Raw genomic sequence first — 18794 nt, forward strand, 5'->3', positions numbered from 1 at the left:
TCATCCAGGAGTTTCTCAATCCAATTCTCTTGACAATGAAGATGAAATAACACATAGGTGAAGGGAGTCACTCACATGATTTCCCCCCACATTTGATTCATGTGTGAGCACACACGTGTTTATGAGAATGCTCAGACATTATGGTTTTATGGTGGAGGACAGGAAGGAAAAGTTTTGAATGGTTTTGTTAGGATGATAAAAAGGAGGGAGAGAATGTGAGAGAGAGTCTTGTGTTCCATGGGACTGCAAGCAACCCCTCCAATTAGCTGCCAAGCACAGCTAAAATGGCTTCTCCATGCCCTGCAGAACAATCCATTTGTTAAGAAAAAACATGCTCAGTGAGTTTTTATTTCAATAAAATTGAAATTTATTGAGCAAATCATAGCCAGTAATTTTCAGTCCATTCAGCTATTTTCCTCTGAGAAATCCTGTTCTGTAGTCCTTTATAAATGATCTATCCTGAAAAGAGTTGAGTCAAGGCAAATAAATTATCTACAATAAGCCCAAATGGCCCTTTACCAAAAACTCTGTTAAAACAAGGGCATTGTATCTGAGCCTTAGAAACCATCCACAGAACATACCTCATGCTTTTACATCCTTCTTACTAAAGGTGAGCTGGTACAACCTCAATAGCACCAAGAGAAGATTTGGAAATGAAGAATTTTACCCAGAGAATTTAAGAAGAGGGTTCCAGTACCATTGAGGGTATAATTCCCCCACTCCCCAAAAAACCTCTCTGTCGAGAGTTTCAAAACACATGAATCAACTGAAACTCTAAAAGAAAAAAGAAAACAAAAACAAACTCACAATTTTCTGAGTACTACATCTCTGTTTCAGTCATCGATGGAGCGAATCAAAGAAAATTATTAGAATATAGAACATAATATGCTTCACCAACCTCCTTTATTAGAGATTCAGGGAGCACACAGCCACATAAATGTTTTCTAGTGGCAAAATACAAGTTGGTGGAAAACATATATATTTTTGTTGGCATGGAGCTGAAGAAATGAGTGATAACAGAAATATAAATATAAGGAAATTTCTCAAGTGTTTGGAAATTAAACAGAAAATATAAATAACTAAGAAATAAAATACAAAATGAAAAGTAACAAAATTGTGTGTGCCACCAGCTAAACTACAAATTCTTTTTTTGTTTTAATTTTTTTTATTCGATATAATTTATTTACATTTCAAATGATTTCCCCTTTTCGAGCCCCCCACTCCCCGAAAGTCCCATAAGCCCCCTTCTCTTCCCCTGTCCTCCCACCCACCCCTTCCCACTTCCCCGTACTGGTTTTGCCGAATGCTGCTTTACTGAGTCTTTCCAGAACCAGGGGCCACTCCTCCTTTCTTCTTGTACCTCATTTGATGTGTGGATTATGTTTTGGGTATTCCAGTTTTCTAGGTTAATATCCACTTATTAGTGAGTGCATACCATGATTCACCTTTTGAATCTGGGTTACCTCACTTAGTATGATGTTCTCTAGCTCCATCCATTTGCCTAAGAATTTCATGAATTCATTGTTTCTAATGGCTGAATAGTACTCCATTGTGTAGATATACCACATTTTTTGCATCCACTCTTCTGTTGAGGGATCCCTGGGTTCTTTCCAGCATCTGGCAATTATAAATAGGGCTGCTATGAACATAGTAGAGCATGTATCCTTATTACATGATGGGGAATCCTCTGGGTATATGCCCAGGAGTGGTATAGCAGGATCTTCTGGAAGTGAGGTGCCCATTTTTCGGAGGAACTGCCAGACTGATTTCCAGAGTGGTTGTACCAATTTGCAACCCCACCAGCAGTGGAGGAGTGTTCCTCTTTCTCCACACCCTCTCCAACACCTGCTGTCTCCTGAATTTTTAATCTTGGCCATTTTGACTGGTGTAAGATGAAATCTCAGGGTTGTTTTGATTTGCATTTCCCTAATGACTAATGAAGTTGAGCATTAAACTACAAATTCTTAATCAAGAAATAAAAGTGTTCCGAGCAGTGGTGGCACACTGGCACACACGCCTTTAATCCCAGCACTAGGGAGGCAGAGGCAGGCAAATTTCTGAGTTTGAGGCCAGCCTAGTCTACAGAGTGAGTTCCAGGACAGCCAGGGCTACACAGAGAAACGCTGTCTTGAAAAACCAAAAAAAAAAAAAAAAAAAAAAAAAAAAAAAAAAAAAAGCATATAGAGTACACAGCACTTAAGAAACTAACTGTCTTTACAGTTAAAAATGTGTCAGTAAACTAATTTTGAAGTCAATATTCTAATAATGTATTGTTTCTTGATTTCCCGAAGCCATTATGATGATAGTATTCACATGTATTTATACATATATATATTTATATATGTATATATATATGTGTGTGTGTGTGTTTGTATATGAATATTAGTTAAAAATTTTTAAACTGGTAAATGGACAGTTTCATATAACAATTTTTAAAACAATAATAAAGAGAAATAGACTCTCAGGAAATAAATATATTAAGAAACTTATCTAAGCACACAATAGTCATTCTAGAACAGGTAGCTGTACCAATACACCCATCCCTATTTGGATGGGGTGGTATAACATGAATATTAGGACATCTGTGTTTTATTTTTCTACAGGAAATAGGAAAATAAAAATAAATATCTAGCTTGTATGGAAAGAGAAAGAAAAACAGTTGGTGACTAAAACTGAAAAACCGTTTGGGAAAATCGTCTCCAAGGTGTAATGTGGCCAGACAACAGCATGGCCCTGGATGTGGTGTGGTAGAAGAGAGGAGATGAGGAAGAAAGGGAGTAAGGGAGGGAGGGAAGGAGCACACAGCAAGGGGAGGAGAGAGGGAGGGAGAGGGAAAGCTAAAAACCAGGAACTTGAAAGGGAGATTAGTGAGCCTATAGGATCCCCAATGGGGAAGCTAGAGAAAGGACCCAAGGAGCTGAAGGGGTTTGCAACACCACAGGAGAAACAACGATATGAGCCACCCAGTACTCGCAGAGCTCCCAGGGACAAAACTATGAACCACAGAGTACACATGGCTCCATACCCATAGGCAGCAGAGGATGACCTTGTTGGACATCAAAGGGAGGAGATGCCCTTGTTCCTGGGAAGACTCAGTGCCACAGTGTAGGGGAATACCAGGACAGGGAACCAGGAGAGGCTTGATTGGGAAACAGGGGGAGGGGAAATGGGTTATGGGATTTTCAAGGGTGGGGTACAAGGAAAGCAGTCAACATTTGAAATGTAAATAAAGAATATATCTAATAAAAACGAAGGGAGATTAGCAACATATAAAGTATATTAACCAATAACTTAAAAGTTAAAAAGTTCATAAATGAAATATAAAGGTGATATGCAAGTGACATAGAAGTGAGATAAATACTTCTTAACAAATTTCAGTTTAATATGGATTGTTAAGTACAAAAAAAACAAACATAAGCTTTGGAATAAACACAATTTTTAAAAATCGATCTTCAATTCATGGTAGTAGATGGAGGAAAGAAATCTTAACGAAAAAATCTACTCCGATATAGCAAAATAAAATGAAAACAAAATGATAGAAGTGAATTCCCTTAGCGAATATCACACACAAAAACTTGTAATCAATGCAGAGATCACAGGATTAAAAATGAAGGAAAGTGAAGGGTTAATGTAGTTATAATCTCAAAAACAAAATAAGCAAAAACATTTGGTTAGGAGAGATGTAATCATGATTTGGACATGAGATCATTGAAATCATAAAAGGCATATTAAATATAATTGGTGAGCCATTAGACTTAATAGACAAATTTATCAAAGATACTGAATGTAGGACAATAAACAATTCAATTATATTTAAACATTCCAGAAAGTTATTTCAATAAACAATGTTTTCTTATTAATTTTAGAGACTGTGTGTTACATTATACCATTTCATACTTACCTGCATAGGCTTGGATCAGTTCTAGCTCTACTACCCACTCCCATCCTGTTTGATTCCTCCCATTAAATATCTTCAATGGCATCCCTTCACCTTCAAGACTCTTCCGTTTACATTTTTCATGTGTCAGACAAGAACGTGCTACTTGTCTTTTTAAGACTGGCTTATTTTACTTGCCATCCCAATCTATCTCCCATTTACTTCCTTGCATAGAACAAAATTAGTTTTCTTTATGGCTGAATGTAATTCCATTGTGTGTTCATGACTTTTCTTTAAGCACATGTCTGTAAGTGGAACTGAGTCTTTTATATTGTCAATGGCATAATGACACAGGCATGCAAATTTCATTATTAAGCCTTGAATTTTTAAATCTGTTGACCATTATACAAAAATGGTATAACTTGGTCATTTGACACTTGTATTGAGAATATTTTGAAGAATTTCCATGCTGACAGAGCTAATTTGCACTCACAGTATCAGAAGGTTAAGTTCCCTTTCCCCATATTCAATCCAATATTTAGAGTTACTTATTTTCTTGTTACTAGCCAATGATAAGTGTCAAATGGAACCTCAACATTATCATGGTAAACATTGTATTTCCTCAGAGTAATCTTATATGCTAACTTGTAATTTTGACAGTTGAAGACATTAAAATCATAAATTTATTGACAATTTACACTTCACTTCAGAGTGTCTGTTCTGTTGATTTCCCCTTTATTGATAAGATTATTTGCTCTTTGTATAGAATTTATTACTTACTCAGCACTGATTCTATTCTAGATGTAAGTCACATGTCATACAAATAGCTGGCAAAGATTTCCTCTCATTTTGTAATCTGACTCTGTTTAACATTTTCTGCTTTAAAAAAAGTTTTACTTTTAATTTTCATTTGTGTGTATACATGTGTGTAACTTCAGGCTCTTCTGAGATACTATTTGTCCCAGGTCCTTGTCTAATTCTAGCCATTGGTAACATTTAATCTATATATCACCTATGGTAATATGACTATTTAAAAATGAATGCTTCAGGTTTACTAACAAAGACTTAAAACTAAGGAGTCTTTCGTTCTACCTTCTCCTGTCTTCTTTAAAGTCTTTAGCTCGCTAGAGTTTTCATTGTCCAGGTACTTGATATATTGGCTGGATGCATAACCAGCCCTTTCCCTCAACCCTTTTTATTTTTGAGATAATTTTCTTGACTTTCTTGTGAATTCATTATTGATATCTAACAGTTTATGCATGCTAATTTTGCATCATCTCTACTTTAATGGGTACTATTTATCTTGAAACATATTCTGAAGGAGACCTTAGGGACTTTAAACAATAAGATTGTACAGTAAGCAAACAGAGTTTCTTTCCATTCCAGTTTGTATCCATTTTGCTTCTTTTTTTATTACTCTAGCTATGATTTCAAATCATAGTTCAACCTGTGTTGAACAAAAGTGGACAGCATGATTCACCTTATCACCTTTCCCCATCTCTTGCAATGCTGGATAACAATGGTAGTTAACTATACTGTTTATTGTGTTAGGACAATACTGATTTTGTGGAATAATGACTCTGTTCCTTTCAGTTTTATACTATAGTTTAAGAAATTTTATGTAGATATTTGCTGCCTGCCAGGACAGAAAAGGGTCACAGGGTTCTGTATCACACTGAGCTTTAGATTTCTGGTGGTGCAAACCACCAGGGGTCTGCCTGCACTCAGGAACTGAGCACATAAGCTGGTTTGTCTGCCAGCCCAACTGGCTTGAGGCCGGTGTCCTGCCCAGGGAACTGCGGAAGGAGAGAAGCCCCTCCTCGGCCATACTTGCTGCCTACCGGGACAGAAAACAATCACTAGGTACTGTATCACACTGAGCTTTAGATTTCTGGTGGTGCAAACCACCTGGGGTCTGCCTGCACTCAGGAACTGAACACATAGGCGGGTTGTCTGCCAGCCCACAGGGCTGCGGGGGGGGGGCATGTCCTGCCCAGGGAGCTGCAGAAGGAGAGAAACCCCCACTGCCATATTTGCTGCCTGCAAGGACAGAAAAGGGTCACTAGGTTCTGTATCACCCTGAGCCTTAGATTTCTGGTGGTGCAAACCACCAGGGGTCTGCCTGCACTCAGGAACTGAGCACATAGGCTGGTTTGTCTGCCAGCCCACCGGGCTTGAGGCCCGTGTCCTGCCCAGGGAACTGTGGAAGGAGAGAAGTCCCGCGGCCATACACGCTGCCTGCCAGGACAGAAAACAATCACTAGGTAATGTATCACCCTGAGCTTTAGATTTCTGGTGGTGCAAACCGCCAGGAGTCTGCCTGCACTCAGGAACTGAGCACATAGGCAGTTCATTTGCAAGCCAGTCCATCGCAGGACCTGTGTCCTATGTGAGAATCAACAGAGGGAGTGACCCTCACCACAACATCTTTGCTCCATAATAGAGCAGACAGAGAACACCTGGTTGACCTTGACAACCTAAGTATAACATTGCTTGAGGCAAGACTGAGAAGGGCTCCAAAGGCACAAAAGAGGAAGGTAGCATATCAGTAATCTGTGCCAGAGTAAATCCAGTCATCTAGTGTTGCAGAGATAACCTTCAAGATTCACAGTAGGTTGAAGCACCAGCCAGTGACAATAAGACCATCTAACAACTGGGAGAACTAGATGGCTAAAGGCAAACATAGGAACAATACTAACAGAAACCAAGGCATTATGGCAGCATCTGAACCCAATTCTCCAACAATAGCAAGTCCTGGATACCCCAACACACCAGAAAAACAAGATTTGGATTTAAAATCACTGGTCATGATGCTGGTACAGGAAAACGTGAACGAAAGGGTATACTTAAAGAAATTCAGGAGAAAATGGATCAAAAATTAGAAGCCCTTACAAGGGAAACACAAAAATCATTGAAAGAAATTCAGGAGAATACAAAAGCCAATAAGGAGGAAATGCAAAAATCACTTAAAGAAATACAGGAGAACTTTGATCAACAGGCAGAAGTCATGAAAGAGGAAACACAAAAATCCGCTTAAAGAATTAGAGGAAAACACAAACAAGCAAATGACAGAACTGAGCAAAAACCTCCAGGATCTAAAAACAGAAGTAGAAACAACTAAGAAAGCACAAAGGGAGACAACTTTGGAGATAGAAAACGTTGGGAAGAAATCAGGGACCATAGACGCAAATATCAACAACAGAATACAAGAGATAGAAGAAAGAATCTCAGATGCCAAAGATACCATAGAAACCATGGCCTCAACAGTTAAAGAAAATGAAAAATGCAAAAAGCTTGTAACCCAAAATATCCAGGAAATCCAGGACACAATGAGAAAGCCAAATCTAAGGATTCTAGGCATTGATGGGAGTTAAGATTTACAACTTAAAGGGCCAGCAAATATCTTCAACAAAATTATGGAAGAAAACTTCCCTAACCTAAAGAGAGAGATGTCCATGAATATACAAGAAGCCTACAGAACTCCAAACAGACTGGACAAGAACAGAAATACCTCCCATCACATAATAATCAAAACCCCAAATGTACTAAACAAAGAAAGAATACTTAGGGCAATAAGAGAAAAAGGGCAAGTAACATATAAAGGAAGACCTATCAGAATTACTCCAGATTTCTCACCAGAGACCATGAAAGCTAGAAGATCCTGGGCGGAGCTCATGCAGACTCTAAGAGAACACAAATGCCAGCTGAGACTACTATACCCAGCGAAACTCTCAATTACTATAGATGGAGAAACCAAGATATTCCATGACAAAACCAAATTAACACAATATCTTTCTACAAACCCAGCCCTACAAAGGATAATAGGGGGAAAACACCCTTACAATAAGGGAAACTATACCCTGGAAAGAGCAGGATATTAAGCTTCTTTCATCAAACCCAAAGAAGATAACCACACAAGTATAAAATTAAAATAAAAAATGATAGGAAGCAATAACCACTATGCCTTGATATCTCTTAACATCAATGGACTCAATTCCCCAATAAAAAGACATAGACTAACAGACTGGTTACATAAACAGGACCCTACATTTTGCTGCATACAGGAAACACACCTCAGTGTCAAAGACAAAAACTACCTTAGAGTAAAAGGGTGGCAGACAATTCTACAAGCAAATGGTCCCAGAAAACAAGCCGGAGTTGTCACTCTAATTTCAGATAAAATTGACTTTCAACCTAATGTCATCAAAAGAGACATGGAAGGTCACTACTTGCTGGTCAAAGGAAAAATCCAACAAGAAGAATTCTCAATCCTGAACATCTATGCCCCAAATACAAGGGTGCCCTCATTCATAAAAGAAACTCTACTAAACCTCAAAGTACACATTGCACCTAACAGAATAATTGTGGGTGACTTCAACACTCCACTCTCACCAATGAACTGATCAGGAAAACAGAAACTAAACAGGGACACAATAAAACTAATTGAAGCTTTGAACCAATTGGAGTTAACAGATATATATAGAACTTTTTATCCCAAAGCAAAAGAATATACCTTTTTCTCAGCACCTTGTGGTACCTTCTCCAAAATAGATCATATCGTTGGTCACAAGACAGACCTCAACAAATATAAGATTGAAATAATCCCATGCCTCCTATCAGATCATTATGGAGTAGAAGTGGTCTTTAGAAACAGTAAAAACAACAGAAACCCCACATACACATGGAAACAGAACAATACTCTACTCAATGATACCTTGGTCAAGGAAGAAATAAAGAAAGAAATCAAAGATTTCTTAGAATTTAATGAAAATGAAGGCACAACATACACAAATCTATGGGACACAATGAAAGCAGTGCTAAGAGGAAAACTCATAGCTTTGAGTGTCTCCAAAAAGAAATTCGAGAGAGCTTACACTAGAAGATTAACGGAACAACTGAAAACCCGGGAACAAGAAGAAGCTAATTCACCCAGGAGGAGAAGACAGGAAATCATCAAACTCAGGGCTGAAATCAATCAAGTAGAAACCAAGAGAACCATACAAAAAATCAACAAGACCAAAAGCTGGTTCTTTGAAAACATCAACAAGATAGATAAACCCTTAGCCAGACTAACCAAAGGGCACAGAGAAAGTATCTAAATTAACAAAATTAGAAATTAGAAGATATTACAACAGAAACCGAGGAAATTCAAAAAATCATCAGATCCTACTACAAAAACCTGTACTCAACAAAACTGGAGAATCTGGAGGAAATGGACATTTTCTTAGATACCAATTACCAAAATGAAACCAGGATCAAATAGACCATCTAAATAGACCCATAACCGCTAAATAAATAGAAGGGGTCATAGATAGGCTTCCAACCAAAAAAAGCACAGGACCAGATGCTTTCAGTGCAGAATTCTATCAGACCTTCAAAGAAGACTTAACACCAATACTCTTCAAACTTTTCCACAAAATAGAAACAGAAGGAACACTACCCAACTCCTTCTTCAAAGCCACTATTACACTGATACCAAAACCACATAAAGATCCAACTAAGAAAGAGAATTTCAGGCCAATTTCCCTTATGAATATCGATGCAAAAATACTAAATAAAATTCTTGCTCACCGAATCCAAGAACACATCAAAACGATCATCCACCATGATCATGTAGGCTTCATCCCAGGGATGCAGGGATGGTTCAATATAAGGAAATCCATAAATGCTATCCACTACATAAACAAACTCAAAGAAAAAATCCACATGATCATTTCATTAGATGCTGAAAAAGCATTTGACAAAATTCAGCATCCTTTCATGCTTAAAGTCTTGGAAAATACAGGAATTCAAGGCCCATATCTAAACATAGTAAAAGCAATATACAGCAAACCGGTAGCCAACGTCAAACTAAATGGAGAGAAACTTGAAGCAATCCCACTAAAATCAGGGACTAGACAAGGCTGCCCCCTCTCTCCATATCTTTTCAATATAGTTCATGAAGTCCTAGCTAGAGCAATTAGACAACAGAAGGAAGTCAAAGGGATACAAATTGGAAAGGAAGAAGTCAAACTATCACTATTTGCAGATGATATGATCGTATACTTAAGTGACCCTAAAAACTCTACTAGAGAACTCCTACAGCTGATAAACAACTTCAGCAAAGTGGCTGGCTACAAAATCAACGCAAGCAAATCAGTAGCCTTTATATATTCAAAAGATAAGCTGACTGAGATAGAAATTAGGGAAATGACCCCCTTCACAATAGCTACAAACAGCATAAAGTATCTTGATGTGACTCTAACCAAACAAGTGAAAGACCTATATGACAAGAACTTCAGATCTCTGAAGAAGGAAATCAAAGATCTCAGAAAATGGAAAAATTTTCCATGCTCGTGGATTGGCAGGATTAATATAGCTAAAATGGCCATCTTGCCAAAGGCAATCTACAGATTCAATGCTATCCCCATAAAAATCTCAACCCAGTTCTTCATAGAGCTAGAAAGAACAATTCTCAAATTCATCTGTAATAACAAAAAACCCAGGATAGCTAAAACTATTCTCAACAGTAAAAGAACTTCAAGGGGATTCAGTATCCCAGACTTTAAACTTTACTACAGAGCAATAGTGATAAAAGCTGCATGGTATTGGTACAGTATCATGCAAGCGGATCAATGGAATAGGATTGAAGACCCAAAATTAACCAACAGACCTATGGTCACTTGGGCTTCGACAAAGGAGCTGAAAGCATCCAGTGGAAAAAATATAGTCTTTTCAACAAATGGTGCTGGTTCAATTGGAGGTCAGCATGCAGAAGAATGTGCATTGATCCATTCTTACCTCCTTGTACCAAGCTCAACTCCGAATGGATCAAGGACCTCCACATAAAACCTAACACACTTAAACTAATCAAAAAGAAACTGGAGAAGACCCTGGAGGACATGGGCACAGGGGAAAAGTTCCTGAATAGAACACCAATAGCTTATGCTCTAAGATCAAGAATTGACAAATGGGACCTCATAAAATTACAAAGTTTCTGTAAGGCAAAGGACACCGTCAAAAGGACAAAACGTCAACCAACAGACTGGGAAAGGATCTTCACCAACTCTAAATCTGACAGAGGGCTAATATCTAATACATACAAAGAACTCAAGTAAGTAGAACCCAGAGAACCAAATAACCCCATTAAAAAGTGGGGTACAGAGCTAAACAAAGAATTTTCACATGAAGAACTTCGAAGAGCTGAGAAACACCTTAAGGAATGTTCAACATCATTAATCATTAGGGAAATGCAAATCAAAACAACACTGAGATTTCACCTCACACCAGTCAGAATGGCTAAGGTCAAAAAATCAGGAGACAGCAGGTGTTGGCGAGGATGTGGAGAAAGAGGAACACTCCTCCACTGCTGGTGGGATTGCAAGATGGTGCAACCACTTTGGAAATCAGTATGGCGGTTCCTCAGAAAACTGGGCATGACACTTCCTGAGGATCCTGCTATACCACTCCTGGGCATATATCCAGAGGATTCTTCAGCATGCAATAAGGACACATGCTTCACTATGTTCATAGCAGCCCTATTTGTAGTAGCCAGAAGCTGGAAAGAACCTAGGTGTCCTTCAATGGAGGAATGGATACAAAAAATGTGGTATATTTATACAATGGAGTACTATTCAGCCATTAGAAACAATGAATTCATGAAATTCTTAGACAAATGGATGGAGCTGGAGAACATCATACTAAGTGAGGTAACCAGGTCTCAAAAGATCAATCATGGTATGCACTCACTGATAAGTGGATATTATCCTAGAAACTTTGAATACCCAGGACATAATCCACAAATTAAATGGTGTCCAAAAAGAATGAAGGAGTGGCCCCTGGTTCTGGAAAGACTCAGTGCAAGAATATAGGGGAATTCCAGAACAGGGAATTAGGAAGGGGTGAATGGAAGAACAGCGGGATGGAAGAGGGCTTTTGGGACTTGCGGGGAGTGGGGACCAAGAAAAGGGGAAATCATTTGAAATGTAAATAAAAAATATATCAATAAAAAATGGAAAAAAAGAAATTTTATGTATAATATCAATGTTAGAGACTCTTTATTATTTTTTCTTTCTTTCCTTTTTTATCTTTTTAATTTATTTACATTTCAAGTGTTATCCCCTTACCCTAATTTCCCCCCTTCCAGGAACCCCCGATCCCATTACTCCTTCCCCTGCTTCTATGAGGGTGTTCATCCACCCACCCACCCAATCCTGCCTCCCTGACCTCTATTCCCCTGCACTGGGGCATCTATCGATCCTTCATAGGAACAAGGACCTCTCCTCCCATTGATGCCTGACAAGGCCATCCTCTGCTACATATGCAGCTAGAGTCTCATGTACTCCTTGGTTTGTGGCATACTCCCTGGGAACTCTTGACTCTTGGTTTAAAAATAAATCTAAATTCAGTACTTCTGGAGTTCATCTGGGCTCTATGTACTGTTTGCTGTTGCACTTCTGGGCCCTTTCATATCACCCTCTCTTCTAGCAACCACACTGTTAATATTTTAAGTTTGTAAAGAATGCAAGAAAGTTACATGTATCTCTAATTTATAGGCTCTTTCTTCCAACTTATCATTTTAAATGATATAAAAATATTCAACAGTGAGTCTACTGAAATTCAATTAATTCCTCTGCACTAAAAAAAATGGGAGGAAGGAACATTTACTATAACATAATGAGCAGAGAAACACAGCCAGCAGTGGACTTGAGAATCACCTGTATAAAGTACCTAGTTTGCCCAACTTGAATCACATATTCATGACAACTATGTTCAATTTACCAAAGTTTATTTTGTTTAGTCTTCGATGTGGATTAATAAGTAGACTCTAAACTGTAAACCAAAGTGAAAAGTGAACGCAAAATCTAGGCATGTTCAAACAAGAACAAAGCTGAGTGATTCATTAGTATATAGAAAGATGTATTACAGAGCAACAGTAATTATGATGTAATTCTAACAGGAGCTGGAAACTGCAGAAAAGAACAGCACTCAAAAACAGACTAACATGTGACTTATTACTTGCCTCCTGGAGAAGATGACCTTTTGAATATTTGGGAAAGAGTGGATTTTTCCATCAAATTATGCTGTCATAGAATACTCTGATGAAGGAAAAAATGATTTTGAATTATTTAATTTGATATGAAGTTTAAAGTCTCTATAAAATTGGTAGCATAATTTTGGAAGGAAACAGTGAAGTATCTTAATGATATTGGGACAAGAAAATGAATTACCAAATAGGACATAATTGGTGGGTATGTGGTGCCATATACCCAAAACTACAATAGTCATAAACAGTCTTGAGGTTGAAATAGGAAGAAGATGAATTCCTAAGTTATAAAGAAAGACCTAGCCAGTATTTAAAAAAAAAAAAATCAGAGAAGACTGGGAGGTTGCTCAGTGGTTAAAGATACACAATGATCATTCAGAGAACCCTGGTTCAATTCCCAGCTCCCATGTCAGGGTATGAAAAAGAAAATGGTCCAAGTACAATTATTTATTTACTGTTTTCTAAAAGCATTCATATGAAACCTCATACCATACACAATGACTTTAGGATAATAAATTGTAGGGTTTTTTTTCTCTTTGGAACATTTTATTCATGTATTCAATGTGTTGGGATTTCCTGTACCCATTACTTTCTTTCTCAGTCTCCTACCACACCCAACTAGTTCCCATTCCTACTTTCAATTCTTCCTTTTGTGTGCAGGTTGTGAACAGGGGTCCTTGGCTACCGAGTGTTTATGGTTGCAAATGCTCCATTATAAAACAGCCCTTCACTGAGTCTGTGGTAAGAGATCTTTTTATACATATTTTAAGTATGATGCAAAGTTGCTTTGTGATAGTTCCCTTTAATTGCCCTGTTGACACAATCTGAAATCATCCTGAAAAGGAATCTCAATGTAGGCTTGTATAGAACAGGTTGGTTTGTGTGCATGTCTGTGGGAGATTGTCTTGATTACATTCATAAATGTGGAGAGATCCAGCCCACCATGACTGGCATCATTTCCTTGGTTTGAGTATTGGATGATAAAAAATTACAGCAGAAGGATCCTGCTTGCATTTATTCTTTCTGTACTTGATTATAGATGCCATGTAACTAGCTGCTTCAAGTTACCACCTTGAATTTCCTATAATGATGGACTTACACATGTAAGTCAAGTAAACATTTCCCATTAAAGTTGCTTTATTCTGAGTAATTCATCTTAGCCCTAAAAAAAAAAATGAAAATAGGACATTGCTTCACAGCAGGCCACAAAGTTAAATCAGCTCTCAGCAGTTATTAGATCAAGGCTTACATTTAAAATAACAAAAACTAAGCATTGATGTTTTAGATTTCCCCCTCTGTGCTTGTGATTGTAGGCAAGTCACTTACCATCACCAACACTGTGTTTTATCTGTATGTGAGATCTGAAAATGATGTGCATGTCAAACTATTATGCAAAGCATTAAAAGTAAACTTATTTACTGACTGATTTTGTGTATCAACTTGACAACCTGGAGTTATCACAGAGAAAGGAGCCCCCCCTTGAGGAAATGCCTTTATGAGATACAGATTTAAGGTATTTTCCCAATTAGTGATCAAGGGTGGGAGAGCCCACTAGAGGACCCATTGTGGCTGGTTCCATTCCTTAGCTGGTTGTTCTGGATTCTATAAAAAAAGCAAGGTGAGCAAGCCAGTGGAAGCAAGTCAGTAAGCAGCATTTCTCCATGACTGCATCTAGTCCTGCCTCAAAGTTCCTACCCTCTGTATGAACTTGGAGCATTTCTCCATGACTGCATCTAGTCCTGACTTCCTTAGGTGATTAACAGCAATGTGGAAGAGTAAACTGAATAAACCCTTTCTTCCCCATCTTGCTTCTTAGTCATGATGTTTTGTGCAGGAGTAGAAACATGACTAAGACAAATTGGTACCAGCACAGTGGGGTATTCCTATGACAACTTGACCATGTTTTGGAGACGACTGTGGAAGGACTTTGGAACTTTGGGCTTCTAGGCATTTGGTGTTATGAGCTCTGTGGGATGTTCTGTAGGAGCTTGGAAGATAATGTTGAGAACAGTGCAAATGATGGGGGTCTGGCTTGTGAAATTTCAGAGGGAAGATTAAAGACTCTTATCAGGTCCATTGCTGTTTTGATTGTGAAGATTCTGTGGTTTTTGATACCTGGGGCTGAAGAATCTGCTGTGATTAACAAGATACCAGAACTAACAAAGTGAAACCTTTATATTACTGGGACTATTGATGCTAGTTAGCAGGACCTAAGAAATTAGTGGTGATTAAGAAGAGACCAGAATCACTGAGGTGAAATATAGAAAGTATTTTCTGAAAGCACTAAGAGGCTTTATTCTAGAGATAGCCAAGGTTTTACCTCATGCTGCAGCAGCGGGACTTGGTAATGTATAAGAGTCACCCAGGTATTACTAGTTTTGAATGCATGAAGGTGTCATGATGAGCAGCTGAGGCTCGACACTGTGAGAAGCCATGGAAGGCCATTGGTGAAGGTGCAGCCTCAGGCCCAGGAGTGAAGGGGTCATGCAAAGGTTTTGAGGCTTGGCACCATGAAGAGAGCTTATGAGAGGCTATTGGTGAAGCCTACTTGCAGCAGAAGACAGCAGTATTTTGGAGATGACAGTGCCATGAGATGTCCACCAAGAACAGCAGCAGCAGTGGAATACAGGTATCTGGAGCCTGGAAGACAAGCTGTGTGCTACAAAGGGTAGAGCTGGAGAACTTACCCAAGCCGTTGGAGGAACCCAGGAGACTGTGAGTAGATCCCAGACATTGGACGGTTAGAGTTTGATTTTGTTTTTGATCATGATTGTGCCCTGATATTTTTCCCTTTTGAAGTAAAAAATGATTTTAGAGGAGTCTACAGTTAAGATACTTTGAATTGTAAAATGAGTTCATATTTTAAAAGATATTGGATATTTTAAAGAGATTGAAATTTTAGTATGTAAAGACTGTGTGACTTTTAAAGTTGTTTAGGTCTTGAGAATGAATGAGAAAGAATTAAGGGTTAATAGTGATGTGTTTCTGTATCAAGTTGACAAGGGCTCAATTGTCCGAGCTGGTTTTGTATATCAACTTGACACAACCTGGAGTTATCACAGAGAAAGGAGCCTCCCTTGAGGAAATGCCTCCATGATATCCAGTTGTAAGGCAATTTCTCAATTAGTGATCAAGAGTGGGAGGGCCTGTAGTGGCAGGGAAGTGTTAGCAACCCCCCTGCCCCCCCCACCACCACCAAAAACAGGCAGGAACCAATCTGATGTAACTCACAGCAGGGTCTTTATTCTTTTAGAGCTAGCTCACTCTACCCCACCCCCTCAATGCATCACCATCACACAGGATGGGTTTTTTGGCGGGGGTGAGGGCGTGTCCCTGAATGTCTATCAGGTCAAGGCTTTATATTAAGCACCAAGCAGGGAGTACATGTGCAAACATTTAATTGAAAAATTAGTGTGACCTTTAAAGTAATTGGCTGGTGCTGGGAGTCATATCATAAACTTAACTTCTGTTCCCCTGTGCATTGGTGGTTGTTAGGCAGGAGGGGGGGGGAGCTTGTAACCTGGAAGTGAAGACTTCCAGGGGGAATAGCCTGGAGACACTGATCTTGTTGAGGATATTACCTGGAAAAGCAGGTTTTGATGAGAATTAGCCTAGAGACTGAAGCTAGGCTCAAGTTTTGTGGGGCAACTTGGAAACTAATGCTAGGTACCAGCCTGTTAGCTTACCTGAATTCAAACTTAGATCAGGTTCTCAAAAATGGAGTCTGAACTTAAAACTTTGGCATCTCCTTCCTCCCTTTCTCTTGTAACTAGAAGTCCCAATCATGGGACTTCCTAAAGCTTTATGAAAACAGTAGTAGGTCTATGTCTTTACGATGTCTCTGGGGTATGGGTAGTGGGAGATAGGAAGGAGTCTTAGGGCTGAGTTTTTCTCCTTCTGGCTAGGTTCATCTTCAACTGCAAATGTATATACTGCAGATCTGTGCTGCAACTCTGTAGCACAGGGACCCTTTAAGCAAGGCTCTAGTGACCCCAGGCAGTGTCTCTTGACTAGGATCCAATCTCCAAGATAAAGTTGGTAGAGCTGTTTTGTGGAAAGCATGAAGTTTAAGCCAAACATGTTGTGTACCCATTGGACACCCTTAACAATTGGCAATCATCTGTTTCTGTAACGACATCTGTAAGTAGGTGAACCAAACACAGCTTTGAAAGGGGTGAGTCCCATCTGGTACTCTATAAAGGATGAAGGGGAGAAAAGTCACCCAGTCACTATCAGTCTCTAAGGTCAATTTAGATAAGGTCTCTTAGGGTTTTGTTTTAGGGTTATACCTGTCCTGAACTCTGGGGTCTGTAAGCACACTGAAGTTTCCAATCAATCCCCAGAATATTAGCTTATCTCTAACTTACCTGGGACATGAATGTATGCCCATTGTCTGACCTTATAAACTTAGAAAAAGCATACCTTGGAAGAATTTCTTTTAGTACTTTCTTTGTTACTGTCTCCACAGTCTCATGTTTAGTTGGGAAAGTCTCAGTCCATCCTGAAAAGTTATATATAAATATCAGCAAATATTTATATCTCAATTTTCTTGGTTTTATCTCCTTGAAATCTGTTAGGCTATTTCCTGATAGAGTCCTGTCTTGGTGCGCCAGCATTGAGTACCAGGGTTCTTCTAATTGGCATTAGTCAATTGACAGGGCTGACAGTTTTTAACAATTTTAGCTGTTTTCGAATTGGCATCTCTAATTTTGATGTGGGACTAGCAGACTAAGTCCTGCATTCTCTGGGATCCCATGTGTGAAGAACAATGGACCTTTTTCAGTACATTTATACCCATTTTTTTCTGGTACAATTAGTTTGCAGAGAGCGCTTCTCTGTCATCTCTTATGATATTGGGACACAGCAGATTTTTGGCCATATTATATCTTCTGTATGATCAGAGAGTGTAGGCTCTCCTAAGCTCTACAGCAATCAAGATCACGAGAGGGATATCCCTCTGGGATAGATCTTAGTCCTTCCTTCTGCTATCAGAAATAGGCCAATGGATACGAATGGTAGATACCAGCTATCTGTGTCTCTTGTCTTTTCTCAGCTCGAATACCTTGGTCAGAGCTGCCAGTTCAGCTTTCTGGACTGACAATCCTGCCAAGAGTGGCACTGCCCATATGATCTCAGTGTTTGACTGCCCCGGCATACCTTTGTCCATCTTGAATGAGGCTGTTGCTGTTGGTGACCCATGTTACCTCTGCATCCATCTGAGCAGTCATGCAGGGGTCTATTGATCAAGATCAAGGTCAGGCAGCAGGGCAGTTGAAAAGTTATCCTGGGGGCATTCAACTGGAGAGGCTGCTAATGATTCATTCTTGCATCACCTTTAACCTGGAGGCTGTTGCTGCACCGAAGTGTAAACAGGGGATGGGGTTGAGGAGGCAGCTTCTGTCAATTGTTGAGAGACTGGAGTCAGCATAAATCCCCTGTGTCTGGGGAAGGTCACCTATAGTTGACAGAGTAAGGCCTTTTTAGCAGAGGCTCAATAGTCTAAATTTTTTAGGGTCTCTAAGAGGTCTTGAGTTTTTGTTTTGTTTCTGTTGCTACTGAGAGGTTATCAGCAAAAAAGCTGGTGGGTTTCCCTTTTACTTTTAGGGTTACCCTGGGCTTGGGAAGGGGGCATGTTTAATCTTCAGGGGTTCCCTTACTACCCCCTTCGGAAGATATCTGTTTCAGGCATGTCCTACAATATTTTGGTTTCAGGATCCAAAGACCTGTTGTTGGCTACCAACAGGATCTTTGCCAGGTTTCACATCACCATCACACAGGATGGATTTGGTGCTGGGGGAGCCCTGAATGCCTACTGGGGTAAGGCTTTATAATAAGCAGCAGCAGGGAGTATATATGCAAGCATTTATTGGAAATGTATTGTGGCCTTTAACA

This window comes from Apodemus sylvaticus, chromosome 17 (assembly GCF_947179515.1).
Source record: "Apodemus sylvaticus chromosome 17, mApoSyl1.1, whole genome shotgun sequence".
Taxonomy (NCBI): domain Eukaryota; kingdom Metazoa; phylum Chordata; class Mammalia; order Rodentia; family Muridae; genus Apodemus; species Apodemus sylvaticus.